Source organism: Lissotriton vulgaris, unplaced genomic scaffold, assembly GCF_964263255.1.
Source record: "Lissotriton vulgaris unplaced genomic scaffold, aLisVul1.2 SCAFFOLD_1389, whole genome shotgun sequence".
NCBI classification, from domain to species: Eukaryota; Metazoa; Chordata; class Amphibia; order Caudata; family Salamandridae; genus Lissotriton; species Lissotriton vulgaris.
The window spans coordinates 111849-124739 of NW_028240620.1; the positions used below are offsets into that span (position 1 = coordinate 111849).

General features: G+C 43.5%; 2 pseudogenes; both read left to right on the forward strand.

The window, feature by feature from the left end:
* The first annotated feature begins 2774 nt into the window (after positions 1 to 2774).
* On the forward strand, positions 2775 to 5047 carry LOC147672933 (uncharacterized; annotated as a pseudogene).
* Positions 5048 to 5299: 252 nt separating this feature from the next.
* LOC147672934 (uncharacterized) lies at positions 5300 to 12381 on the forward strand (annotated as a pseudogene).
* The last annotated feature ends 510 nt before the right edge of the window (positions 12382 to 12891 follow it).

A 12891-nucleotide genomic window follows, 5' to 3' on the forward strand; every position in this document is an offset into this window, starting at 1 on the left:
ACAGTGTGTAATCTGCAAGTTCTGCAATGGTGGCTGTAACCTCAAGCCATGACACCTGTAGTGGTGGGCACTCCCACACCATATGTTAGAAACCAGCATCAGCCAGTTTACAGCGCGGGCACTCTGGTGTCGAATCAGGAAACGCGCTCTTGATACGGTGGGGGGAGAGTTAACTGTAATGTGTGTAGTTAAATTGAGTGAATTGGAATCGAGGGTTCCAGGACACTTGGCTAACATGTTGTAGCGCCTGTATGCATGACTTGAGCAGTTGCAGGAGCACAGCGTTCATCTAGCCAATGCTGACCCCGTGTGCAGCTGGTGAAAGGTTGATGGTCTGCATTTAAAACACCTTCCTGTTGCTTTGTTCTTCAAACAATCGTTAAAGATTGGCTGAGGTGGAGTGCTCAGTGCTGTGTTATTGGAAGCCAGCATCCTACTTTCCGCTTCTATATCTCTGAATATTACTGAGCTATAAATGTTTTATTTCTGTCTGATCTTGGCCTGCACCCGCTCTACATGTCATAGAGGGAAAGCTGCTGATGAATTAGCACACATGATGTTAGTTTCAGGCTCTTCGATCACAATGCAGTAACAATCCACTATCCAGCCGCCTCACTTATCACTCGTTGACTCTGTGCCTGCCTTGGACCGATAGGGAGCTCAGCTGCTTTTTGGTGAGGTTTGTGCTGTACAAATACCACATGCATAGCACCTTTTTCAAATGAAGAACACTTTGGTGACAACAAACTTTGCTGCTGTAGAACGCAGTTGAGATAGTAAAGACCATCCTGCACGCTTTGGATCATTTGGCGGTGCATTTCACACTGTGAAATATTTTTATTTTACATTGTTGAGCTGTGCCTATGGCATTTTGTGTGTATTTGAAAAGCAATGCTAAGCATCTGGTCCTTTGTAAAAGCTGTGTAGGGACTGTGTCATTGCCAGGCATGTGTGAGAGTCGCAGAAGGCACTTTATCTTTATCTTATGTGCAGCGTGCACTGTTCTGGTGCATTCTCCATCTTGTGGAAAGACTGAGCGCACCTCAGTATTGTTCCATTAAATGTGGCCACAGTGGTTTGTACAGGTAATGTTGAAAAGCATGAGTAGGAGGAGAGACCTATGAAAAGTCATGGGAATTACGTAGTTGGAAAATGTTGTTCACAGGTTTTGTGCTGGAAATGGAATGTTGAAAGCAGGTCTATGCATGAGAGGTGCAGGTGAATACATTTGAGAACAGGCCCTACCTTGTATGGAGGGCAGCAGAGGTGTAGGATATATGGACAGAGCTGTTTGATTTAAGAGATATTTTTAAGAGATTGCTTAGGGTGCTTGGCATGGTCCAGGGTTGAAAGGGTGCTAACAGGCTTGGCTGTGGCACACCATTTGTGCTCTTGCTACGCTGATGCACCACAGCTGTCAACTAGTGGGCCGCCAGGCTAGTGTGGTATCTCAAGCTCTAAAGTTAGAGGTGGGACAACTAAACAACAAACCAGCCCAGCTCAATCTCCCCGTCCAGCTGGGAAACTCCCACCCCGGTGGATAATACTGACAAACTTAAAAATATATGTGAGAGAAGTAAAACCACAAAGTAAATACAATCATTAAACTGCTGCTCTACTGCATATTGTGGGTGAAGTGGATGAAGCCAGGCACCTCTGCGAGCAGCAATATTTGATTCATGGCACAACACTCTGATGTCCACCCTTCTGTCTCAAGTCTTCCTGATCCATCTCCCATCTCTTATTCAAAGAGCTGTTCTTGTTTTACAAAACCTTGACCATATGCCACTACCTAAAGCTGTAACTAGTGTATGAGTGCTATGCGAGCACCCTTTTTTTTTTACTAACTTACTCATGAACACCTTTGCTGAAATAAGTAAGATGTGACATATTCAAAGCAACTTTTATGTAAATTTCTGTGTATGGTTAAATATGCCTTCATAAGTTTCAAAAATGGTAATCAAGAAATATTTATACAATCAGTTAAAAATTGTGTATGCACATTCCGTTATCTTTCACTTTAAGGTATTTTAAATCTTTTTACATCCGGCAGAAAACAATCTATAATTGTACGAAATGTTTCAAAATAAGGAAGATAACACTGTAAATCTGCAAAGACGAAGTCCGAAATATTGAGTTCCAGTATTCAGGAAAACATAAGTGCCGTCAGAGCCAGCCGGACCCGAACATAAACTGAGACATCCTGAAAGAAGGGACAAGGTACACGAAAAATTCAGTGATTCCACGAGTCTCAGCTGTGCACCTCCATGCCTCAAAACGAAGAAATAACCTCTAGACAATTAAGACAACACTGATAAACCTCCTCTTGTGTAAACATGTCCAATAACAGCTTTGATCATGATGTTGGTATGAGGTGGTTACAGCAGTGCTCTGCTTCCTTAAATAATACCAAGCCACCATTCAATCATAGAGGTGTATTGCAAACTCTTTCAAACCAATCCACAGCAACCATTGAAAAGCGCAACGGAGTGGAGTAAGACAACTGAGGGTTAAAAGAAATAGGGGTTTTGATGTCTAAAATACAGAGCACTGTCCCAGTGTGCCCCGACCAGAAGGACGATGGATCTTTACCCGCATGCGTGCAGAACCATTATCCAGTCTGAAGACACAATCGCCCACGAAGAAGCCTTACACACGTTATGAGATTGGGAAGTAATTGGTGACCATTGCACTTTATTCTTTAATCAGAAAGCAAATGTGCAAAATATGATACATACAAAGACTGCAAGAATAACACAAGTGCTTTATCAGTCATGTTGGCCCTTCAGGAAGTACAGTCTATGGATGTAAACAAATATATACCAGACCCAGAGACGCTAACCAAGAGAGAAGTCTCAGACACATGCAGTGAGGGCTTTAGTTTGTCTTCAATATTAAAACCCCATCAGCAAACACACACAGGGAAAAAACTATTCAAATGCACTGAATGTGTAAAGAGCTTTATTCAGTTATCAGGCCTACAAAGACATCAACGAACACACACAGGGGAAAAACCATATCATTGCACTGAATCTATGAAGAGCTTTAGCCAGCTATCAGGTCTCCAGACACATCAGCAAACACACACAGGGCAAAAACCATACCATTGCAGTGAATGTGGAAGTTGTTTTAAATACTCTTCAACATTAAGGAATCATCAGCGAACACACACAGGGGAAAAACCATTCAAGTGCAATGAATGTGGGAAGAGCTTTAGTCAATCAGCAAACCTAAAATGGCATTAGGGAACACACACTGGCGAAAAACCATATCATTGCAGTGAATGTGGAAGTAGTTTTAGTGATTCGTCAACATTACGGAATCATCAGCGAACACACACAGGAGAAAAACCATTCAAGTGCAGTGAATGTTTGAAGAGCTTTAGTCGATTATCAGACCTAAAATACCATCTGAGAACACACACAGGAGAAAAATCATATAATTGCACTGAATGTGTGAAGAGGTTTAATCGATTATCACACCTAAAACAGCATCAGCGAACACACACTGGGGAAAAACCATTCCAGTGCAGTGAATGTGAAAAAAGTTTTAGTCAATCTTCAACATTAAGGAAACATCTGCGAACACACACAGGGGAAAAACCATTCAATTGCAATGAATGTGGGAGGAGCTTTATATATTTATCAGGACTAAAACTGCATCAGAGAACACACACCGGGGGCAAACCATTCCAGTGCAGTGAATGTGGAAGTAGTTTTAGTCAATCTTCAACATTAAGGAATCATCAGCGAACACACACAGGGGAAAAGCCATTCCAGTGCAGTGAATGTGGAAGTAGTTTTAGTCAATCTTCAACATTAAGGATTCATCAGCGAACACACACAGGAGAAAAACCATACCAGTGCAGTGAATGTGGAAGTAGTTTTAGTGATGTGTCAACATTAAGAAATCATCAGCGAACACACACAGGGGAAAAACCATTTAAGTGTAGTGAATGTGTGAAGAGCTTTTGTCAATCATCACACCTAAAACAGCATCAGAAAACACACACCGGGGAAAAACCATACCAGTGCAGTGAATGTGAGAAGAGGTTTATTGGATTATCAGACCTAAAAAAGCATCAGAGAACACACACTGGGGAAAACTCATTCAAGTGCAATGGATGTGGGAAGAGTTTTATATATTTATCAAGCCTAAAATGTCACCAGAGAACTCACACTGGGGAAAAACCATTCCAGTGCAGTGAATGTGGAAGAAGGTTTAGTGATTCATCAACAGTAAGGAAACATCTGCGAACACACACAGGGGAAAAACCATTCAATTGCAAAGAATGTGGGAAGAGCTTTATATATTTATCAAGCCTAAAACAGCATCAGAGAACACACACAGGGGGAAAACCATTCCAGTGCAGTGAATGTGAAAGTAGTTTTAGTGCATCTTCAACATTAAGGATTCATCAGCGAACACACACAGGGGAAAAACCATTCAAGTGCAGTGAATGTGAAAGTAGCTTTAGTCGATCTACAACATTAAGGATTCATCAGCGAACACACACAGGGGAAAAACCATTCCAGTGCAGTGAATGTGGAAGTAGTTTTAGGACTTCTGCAACATTAAGGAATCATCAGCGAACACACACAGGGGAAAAACCATTTAAGTGCAGTGAATGTGTGAAGAGTTTTTGTCGATCATCACACCTAAAACAGCATCAGAAAACACACACCGGGGAAAAACTATACCAGTGCAGCGAATGTGAGAAGAGGTTTATTCAATTATCACACCTCAAACAGCATCAGAGAACACACACTGGGGAAAACCCATTCAAGTGCAATGGATGTGGGAAGAGCTTTATATATTTATCAAACCTAAAACGTCATCAGAGAACACACACTGGAGAAAAACTATTCCAGTGCAGTGAATGTGGAAGAAGGTTTAGTGATTCATCAACATTAAGGCAACATCTGCGAACACACACAGGGGAAAAACCATTCAATTGCAAAGAATGTGGGAAGAGCTTTATATATTTATCAAGCCTAAAACAGCATCAGAGAACACACACAGGGGGAAAACCATTCCAGTGCAGTGAATGTGAAAGTAGTTTTAGTGCATCTTCAACATTAAGGATTCATCAGCGAACACACACAGGGGAAAAACCATTCAAGTGCAGTGAATGTGAAAGTAGCTTTAGTCGATCTACAACATTAAGGATTCATCAGCGAACACACACAGGGGAAAAACCATTCCAGTGCAGTGAATGTGGAAGTAGTTTTAGTTCTTCTGCAACATTAAGGAATCATCAGCGAACACACACAGGGGAAAAACCATTTAAGTGCAGTGAATGTGTGAAGAGTTTTTGTCGATCATCACACCTAAAACAGCATCAGAAAACACACACCGGGGAAAAACCATACCAGTGCAGCGAATGTGAGAAGAGGTTTATTCAATTATCACACCTCAAACAGCATCAGAGAACACACACTGGGGAAAACCCATTCAAGTGCAATGGATGTGGGAAGAGCTTTATATATTTATCAAGCCTAAAACGGCATCAGCGAATACACACGGGGGAAAACCATTCCAGTGCAGTGAATGTGAAAGTAGTTTTAGTGAATCTTCAACATTAAGGATTCATCAGCGAACACACACAGGGGAAAAACCATTCAAGTGCAGTGAATGTGAAAGTAGCTTTAGTCGATCTACAACATTAAGGATTCATCAGCGAACACACACAGGGGAAAAACCATTCCAGTGCAGTGAATGTGGAAGTAGTTTTAGGACTTCTGCAACATTAAGGAATCATCAGCGAACACACACAGGGGAAAAACCATTTAAGTGCAGTGAATGTGTGAAGAGTTTTTGTCGATCATCACACCTAAAACAGCATCAGAAAACACACACCGGGGAAAAACCATACCAGTGCAGCGAATGTGAGAAGAGGTTTATTCAATTATCACACCTCAAACAGCATCAGAGAACACACACTGGGGAAAACCCATTCAAGTGCAATGGATGTGGGAAGAGCTTTATATATTTATCAAACCTAAAACGTCATCAGAGAACACACACTGGAGAAAAACTATTCCAGTGCAGTGAATGTGGAAGAAGGTTTAGTGATTCATCAACATTAAGGCAACATCTGCGAACACACACAGGGGAAAAACCATTCAATTGCAAAGAATGTGGGAAGAGCTTTATATATTTATCAAGCCTAAAACAGCATCAGAGAACACACACAGGGGGAAAACCATTCCAGTGCAGTGAATGTGAAAGTAGTTTTAGTGCATCTTCAACATTAAGGATTCATCAGCGAACACACACAGGGGAAAAACCATTCAAGTGCAGTGAATGTGAAAGTAGCTTTAGTCGATCTACAACATTAAGGATTCATCAGCGAACACACACAGGGGAAAAACCATTCCAGTGCAGTGAATGTGGAAGTAGTTTTAGGACTTCTGCAACATTAAGGAATCATCAGCGAACACACACAGGGGAAAAACCATTTAAGTGCAGTGAATGTGTGAAGAGTTTTTGTCGATCATCACACCTAAAACAGCATCAGAAAACACACACCGGGGAAAAACCATACTAGTGCAGCGAATGTGAGAAGAGGTTTATTCAATTATCACACCTCAAACAGCATCAGAGAACACACACTGGGGAAAACCCATTCAAGTGCAATGGATGTGGGAAGAGCTTTATATATTTATCAAGCCTAAAACGGCATCAGCGAATACACACAGGGGGAAAACCATTCCAGTGCAGTGAATGTGAAAGTAGTTTTAGTGAATCTTCAACATTAAGGATTCATCAGCGAACACACTGAGGGGAAAAACCATTCAAGTGCAGTGAATGTGTGAAGAGCTTTTGTCAATCATCATACCTAAAACAGCATCAGAAAACACACACCGGGGAAAAACCATACCAGTGCAGTGAATGTATGAAGAGGTTTCTTTGATTATCAGACATAAAGCAGCATCAGAGAACGCATACAGGGGAAAATCATTCAAGTTCAGTGAATCTTGAAGTAGTTTTAGTGAATCTTCAACATTAAGGATTCATCAGCAAACGCACACCGGGGAAAAACCATTCAAGTGCATTGAATGCCTGAAGAGCTTTAGTCGATTATCAGACCGAAAGTACCATCAGAGAACACACACAGGGGAAAAACCATACCATTGCAGAGAATGTAGAAGTAGTTTTAGTGAATCATCAATATTAAGAAAATATCAGCGAATACACACTGGAAAACCATCAAGGATCAAGGGCAAGGAATGTGGCAATGGATATATATATATATATATATATATATCAGGTCAAAAACGGCATCAGAAATCACGCACAGGAATCATTCAAGTGCAGTGAATGTTGAAGTAGGTTTTATGAATATTCAATATTAAGTACTGATCAGCGAACACACACGGGAAAAGCCATGTCATTGCAGTAAATGTGTGAAGATCTTTCGTCAACTTTCAGAGCTACAAAGACGTCAGCCTCTCTTCAGAAGAGTCCAGGATCAATAATGAAGGTCGCAGAGCTACAACTGTGTGACAGCCAGGCAGAGCACACTTCAGAAGAGTGCAGGATCAGTAACGAAGGTCACAGAGCTGCAGCTGTGTGACAGCCAGGCCGAGCACACTTCAGAAGAGTGCAGGATCAATAATGAAGGTCACAGAGCTGCAGCTGTGTGATAGTCAGGCCGAACACACTCCAGAAGAGTGCAGAATCAATAATGAAGGTCTCAGAGCTGCAGCTCTGTGATAGCCAGGCCGAGCACACTTCAGAAGAGTGCAGGATCAATAATAAAGGTCTCAGAGCTGCAGCTCTGTGATAGCCAGGCTGAGTTCAAGGCTGATTCAGAAGAGTGCAGGATCAACACTGAAGGTCGCAGAGCTGCAGCTTTGTGATAGCTAGGCTGAGTACTTCACTCCAGAAGAGTGCAGGATCAATAATGAAGGTCGCAGAGCTGCAGCTGTTTGATAGGCAGGCCGACCACACTTCAGAAAAGTGCAGGATCAATAATAAAGGTCACAGAGCTGCAGCTGTGTGATCACCAGGCCGTGCACACTTCATAAGAATGCAGGATCAATAATGAAGGTATCGGAGCTGCAGCTGTGTGATAGCCAGGCCGAGCACACTTCAGAAGAGAGCAGGATCAATAATGAAGCTCACAGAGCTGCAGCTGAGTGATAGCCAGGCCGAGCACACTTCAGAAGAGAGCAGGATCAATAATGACGGTCGCAGATCTGCAGCTTTGAGGTAGCAAGGCCGAGCACACTCCAGAAGAGAGCAGGATCAATAATGAAGGTCACAGAGCTGCAGCTGTGTGATAGCCAGGCCGAGAACACTTCAGAAGAGAGCAGGATCAATAATGAAGGTCTCAGAGCTGCTGCAGCCATGTGATAGCCAGGCCGAGCACACTTCAGAAGAGAGCAGGATCAATAATGAGGGTCACAGAGCTGCAGTTGGGTGATAGCCGGGCCAAGCACACTTCAGAAAAGTGCAGGATCATTAATAAAGGTGACAGAGCTACAGCTGTGTGATAGCCAGGCCGCTCACACTTCAGAAGAGTGCAGGATCAATAATGAAGCTCACAGAGCTGCAGCTGTGTGATAGCCATGCCGAGCACACTTAAGAAGAGTGCAGGACCAATAATGAAGGTGGCAGAGCTGCAGCTGTGTGATAGCCAGGGTGAGCACACTTCAGAAGAGTGCAGGATCAATAATGAAGCTCACAGAGCTGCAGTTGGGTGATAGCCAGGCTGAGAACACTTCAGAAGAGAGCAGGATCGATAATGAAGGTCGCAGAGCTGCAGCTGTGTGATAGCCAGGCCGAGCACACTTCAGAAGAGTGTAGGATCTATAATGAATGTCACAGAGCTGCAGCTGAGTGATAGCCAGGCCGAGCACACGTCAGAAGAGAGCAGGATCAATAATGACGGTCGCAGAGCTGCAGTTGTGTGATAGCTAGGCTGAGTACTTCACTTTAGAAGAGTGCAGGATCAATAATGAAGGTCACAGAGCTGCAGCTGTGTGATAGCCAGGCGAGCACACTTCAGAAGAGTGCAGGATCAATAATGAAGGTCACAGAGCTGCAGCTGGGTGATAGCCAGGCTGAGAACACTTCAGAAGAGTGCAGGATCAATAATGAAGGTCACAGAGCTGCAGCTGGGTGATAGCCAGGCGAGCACACTTCAGAAGAGTGCAGGATCAATAATGAAGCTCACAGAGCTGCAGCTGTGTGATAGCCAGGCTGAGAACACTTCAGAAGAGAGCAGGATCAATAATGAAGCTCACAGAGCTGCAGTTGGGTGATATCCAGGCCGAGCCCACTTCAGAAGAGCGCAGGATCAATAATGAAGGTCACAGAGCTGCAGCTGTGAGACAGCCAGGCCGAGTACTTCACTTCAGAAGAGTGCAGCATCAATAATGAAGGTCCCAGAGCTGCAGCTGTGTGATAGCCAGGCCAAGCACACTTCAGAAGAGTGCAGGATCAATAATGAAACTCACAGAGCTGCTGCTGTGTGATCGCCAGGCCAAGCACACTTCAGAAGAGAGCAGGATCAATAATGAAGGTCACAGAGCCGCAGCTGTGTGATTGCCAGGCTGAGCACACTTCAGAAGAGTGCAGGATCAATAATGAAGGTCACAGAGCTGCAGCTGTGTGATCGCCAGGCAGAGCACACTTCAGAAGAGAGCAGGATCAATAATGAAGGTCTGAGATCTGCAGCTGTATGATATCCAGGCCGAGCACACTTCAGAAGAGTGCAGGATCAATAATGAAGGTCACAGAGCTGCAGCTGAGTGAAAGCCAGGCGAGCACACTTAAAAAGAGTGCAGGATCAATAATGAAGCTCACAGAGCTGTAGTTGGGTGATATCCAGGCCGAGCACACTTCAGAAGAGTGCAGGATCAATAATGAAGCTCACAGAGCTGCAGTTGGGTGATATCCAGGCCGAGCACACCTCAGAAGAGTGCAGGATCAATAATGAAGGTCTGAGATCTGCAGCTGTGTTATAGCCAGGCCGAGCACACAGTGTCTGTTCAGCAAATACAGATTATCAATGAAAGTCTCCAGCCTGCATGCTGTGTGATGGGCAGGGTGAGCAGGCGGCTTCTCTTCAGGAGAGTGAGGAATCATTTATAAAAGTCACTGATAGTTGACACTGACTGTGTGATAGTTTGGCAAAATCACCATTTTACATTCTTGGACGACGATTTTTTGATGGCTAATGTAGCCGAATTTTGACATGATTGTTCCACAAAAGAAATAAAAAGATTGATTGCACAAAAATAACATAAAGGTAGAACCAATCACGATGCTATAAAATGTACACAATAATGACTAAGTTTTACATATTAAAAAGAAAGGCACGTTTTTAAGATATGTAATGGAATAAAACAATTCTTTGGATTTTGGTATTTTACTGCTGATTGTAAACAAATTATATTGAGCCCCTAAATTCAAAATAATTTGTGCTGCCAGCAGGGAGTCTGGCAGATGTAGCATTAGAAGGGGGTCCTGTCTCGAAAGTGTGACTGCCCTCAGCAGAGAGTATGGCAGGGGTTGCATTAGAGGGGCGGTCCTGTCTCAACAGTGTGACTGCTGTCAGCAGAGAGTCTGGCACAGGAGGCATTAGAAGGGGGTCCTGTCTCGACAGTGTGACTGCTGTCAGCAAGGAGTCTGGCAGAGGTAGCGTTAGAAGGGGTTCCTGTCTCGACAGTGTGACTGTCCTCAGCAGGTGTCAGGCACAGGAGGCATTAGAAGGGGGTCCTGTCTCGAAAGTGTGACTGCCCTCAGCAGGTGTCTGGCACAGGAGGCATTAGAAGGGGTTCCTATCTCGAAAGTGTGACTGCCCTCAGCAGGTGTCTGTCACAGGAGGCATTAGAAGGGGGTCCTGTCTTGACAGTGTGACTGCTGTCAGCAGGGAGTCGGGCACAGGTGGCATTACAAGGGGGTCCTGTCTCAACAGTGTGACTGCTGTCAGCAGGGAGTCTGGCAGGGTTGGCATTACAAGGGGGTCCTGTCTCGAAAGTGTGACTGCTGTCAGCAGGTGGTATGGCAGAGGTGGCATTAGAAGGAGGTCCTGTCTCGACAGTGTGATTGCTGTCAGAAGGTGTCTGGCACAGGTGGCATTAGAAAGGGGGTCCTGTCTCGACAGCTTGACTGCTGTCAGCAGGGAGTCTAGCGCAGGTGGTATTAGAGGGGGTCCTGTCTCAGCAGTGTGACTGCTCTCAGAATGGCTCTGCTTTCGACGTTCACGTGACTGACAAGGTTTCTTTGAGATGGGACTAGCTCTCTTGTGTTGATGCAGAGAGAAGTGCTACTTGTGATACAAAGACCTGGGCTTCACTTCTTTTAATTCAGTCATTTTTGTCCAACCAATTTATAATTTCTTAGGAAAGTAAAAAAATGTCTGTGGCTTAACACTCCCCTTGTTAATAATTCATAAAAATTCCATAAAATATTCAGTACTTGTAAGTATTCAGCTACAAGAGGGATGTAGACAAAGATTTGTCATATTCCAAAGAGACTTTTTTTAAGGGTCTTATTTAGTGCAACTTTATATACTGGGTGTTAGATTGTGTTATATCTAGACTACCGTATCTGTGATGGACGTGGAATAAAGGAGTCGAGTACAAAGAGTTTCTTAGAAAGCTGTGAGCACCTTCGAAGGGGGAACAGTAATAAAGCTAAGCTTATGTGAGTGTTAGCTTTTTGTTGAAATCTTTATGCCACAATCATATCCAGGATGTCGGTCTTCCTATGTCCAGGACTAACCGAGTGTTTTAAGCTTTTTCTTAGTATGGAAGGAAGGCTGTTCCTTAAAGCCCCTGTAAGAACATACAGTGCTAAAGTTCCGGCAAAAGCAATCTATGGAACCCTCTGCTGGTGTTACTGAGCAACACCTGCTTGAACTGTTGTCGTTTGTAACTTGTAAAAGGGAATTCTGAGGGTTCCTCTGGGGAATAATAATTCCATAGTCCTATGAAAGCCTAACTTTAAATGTATAATTGACTATAATGGAACTGAAAGCCCTCCTGGACTGAGCCTAGATAGGGATAAGTAAGTAGTCTGTACTGATGATTGTCTTTTTTACCTAATGAGCTCGAGTGTGGATGATTGGCACAAGGATCGCTGTCATCACCCAGTTTATTCAGCCCAAATCTGTGTATGGAATTGTGTTAAAATGTCCTCATTTTGTGCACATATTCACTCCAGTATTTCTAAAGCCAGGACACCATATTGAAATATTCATAAATTGAATATAATTACTAGTGAGGCTGAGTCATTTGGAAATTTTAGAGAACCAAAACATTTGACACAAAAAATGGTGATATGAAATTGATTGTATTTTGTTCTTTTGATTGCGTAAACCTTTTTCTGCCCCTGGTTCTCTTTAAAACAGGTGCTAGCCGATAAGCCTATAAAGCTAGTTTGAGATACTGCCTAGCATACTAGGTCAATGTCCGGTAGACCAGGACGAGGTCACTTTCAGAACTTGGAAATGAAACCTTTAGTTACTATAAAATGCTAGAAAGAGCATAGCACATCTTCAGAGCCAGAGTTCCATCCACAATGGCACTTTTGGTATGGAAGGCTTTGTGAACCAATGATATTCAACTAAATAAAGACTATCAACTTGGCTACCTGTCCTGTGACTGGATCAGGCCTCCTCCTCCCATGTCCAGATGGGCAGCTGGCTGAGTATATTCAGTACAGGTTTGGAAATCAAGGTTTGTGATGAAAGTAATCGAAACATGTACGATTTACAAAGGAACGATGGTGGTGATGCCAAGCCCTATGTGCCACTGTTAGCGCTGCTAGCGAGAGTGTGTACATTTATCTGCTAACAGCGCCGCTCCATGGGAAAGGTCAGCCATCCCTCATCATACCTGCAAACCAAACCTATTCTAGACCCTCTCCAGCAGC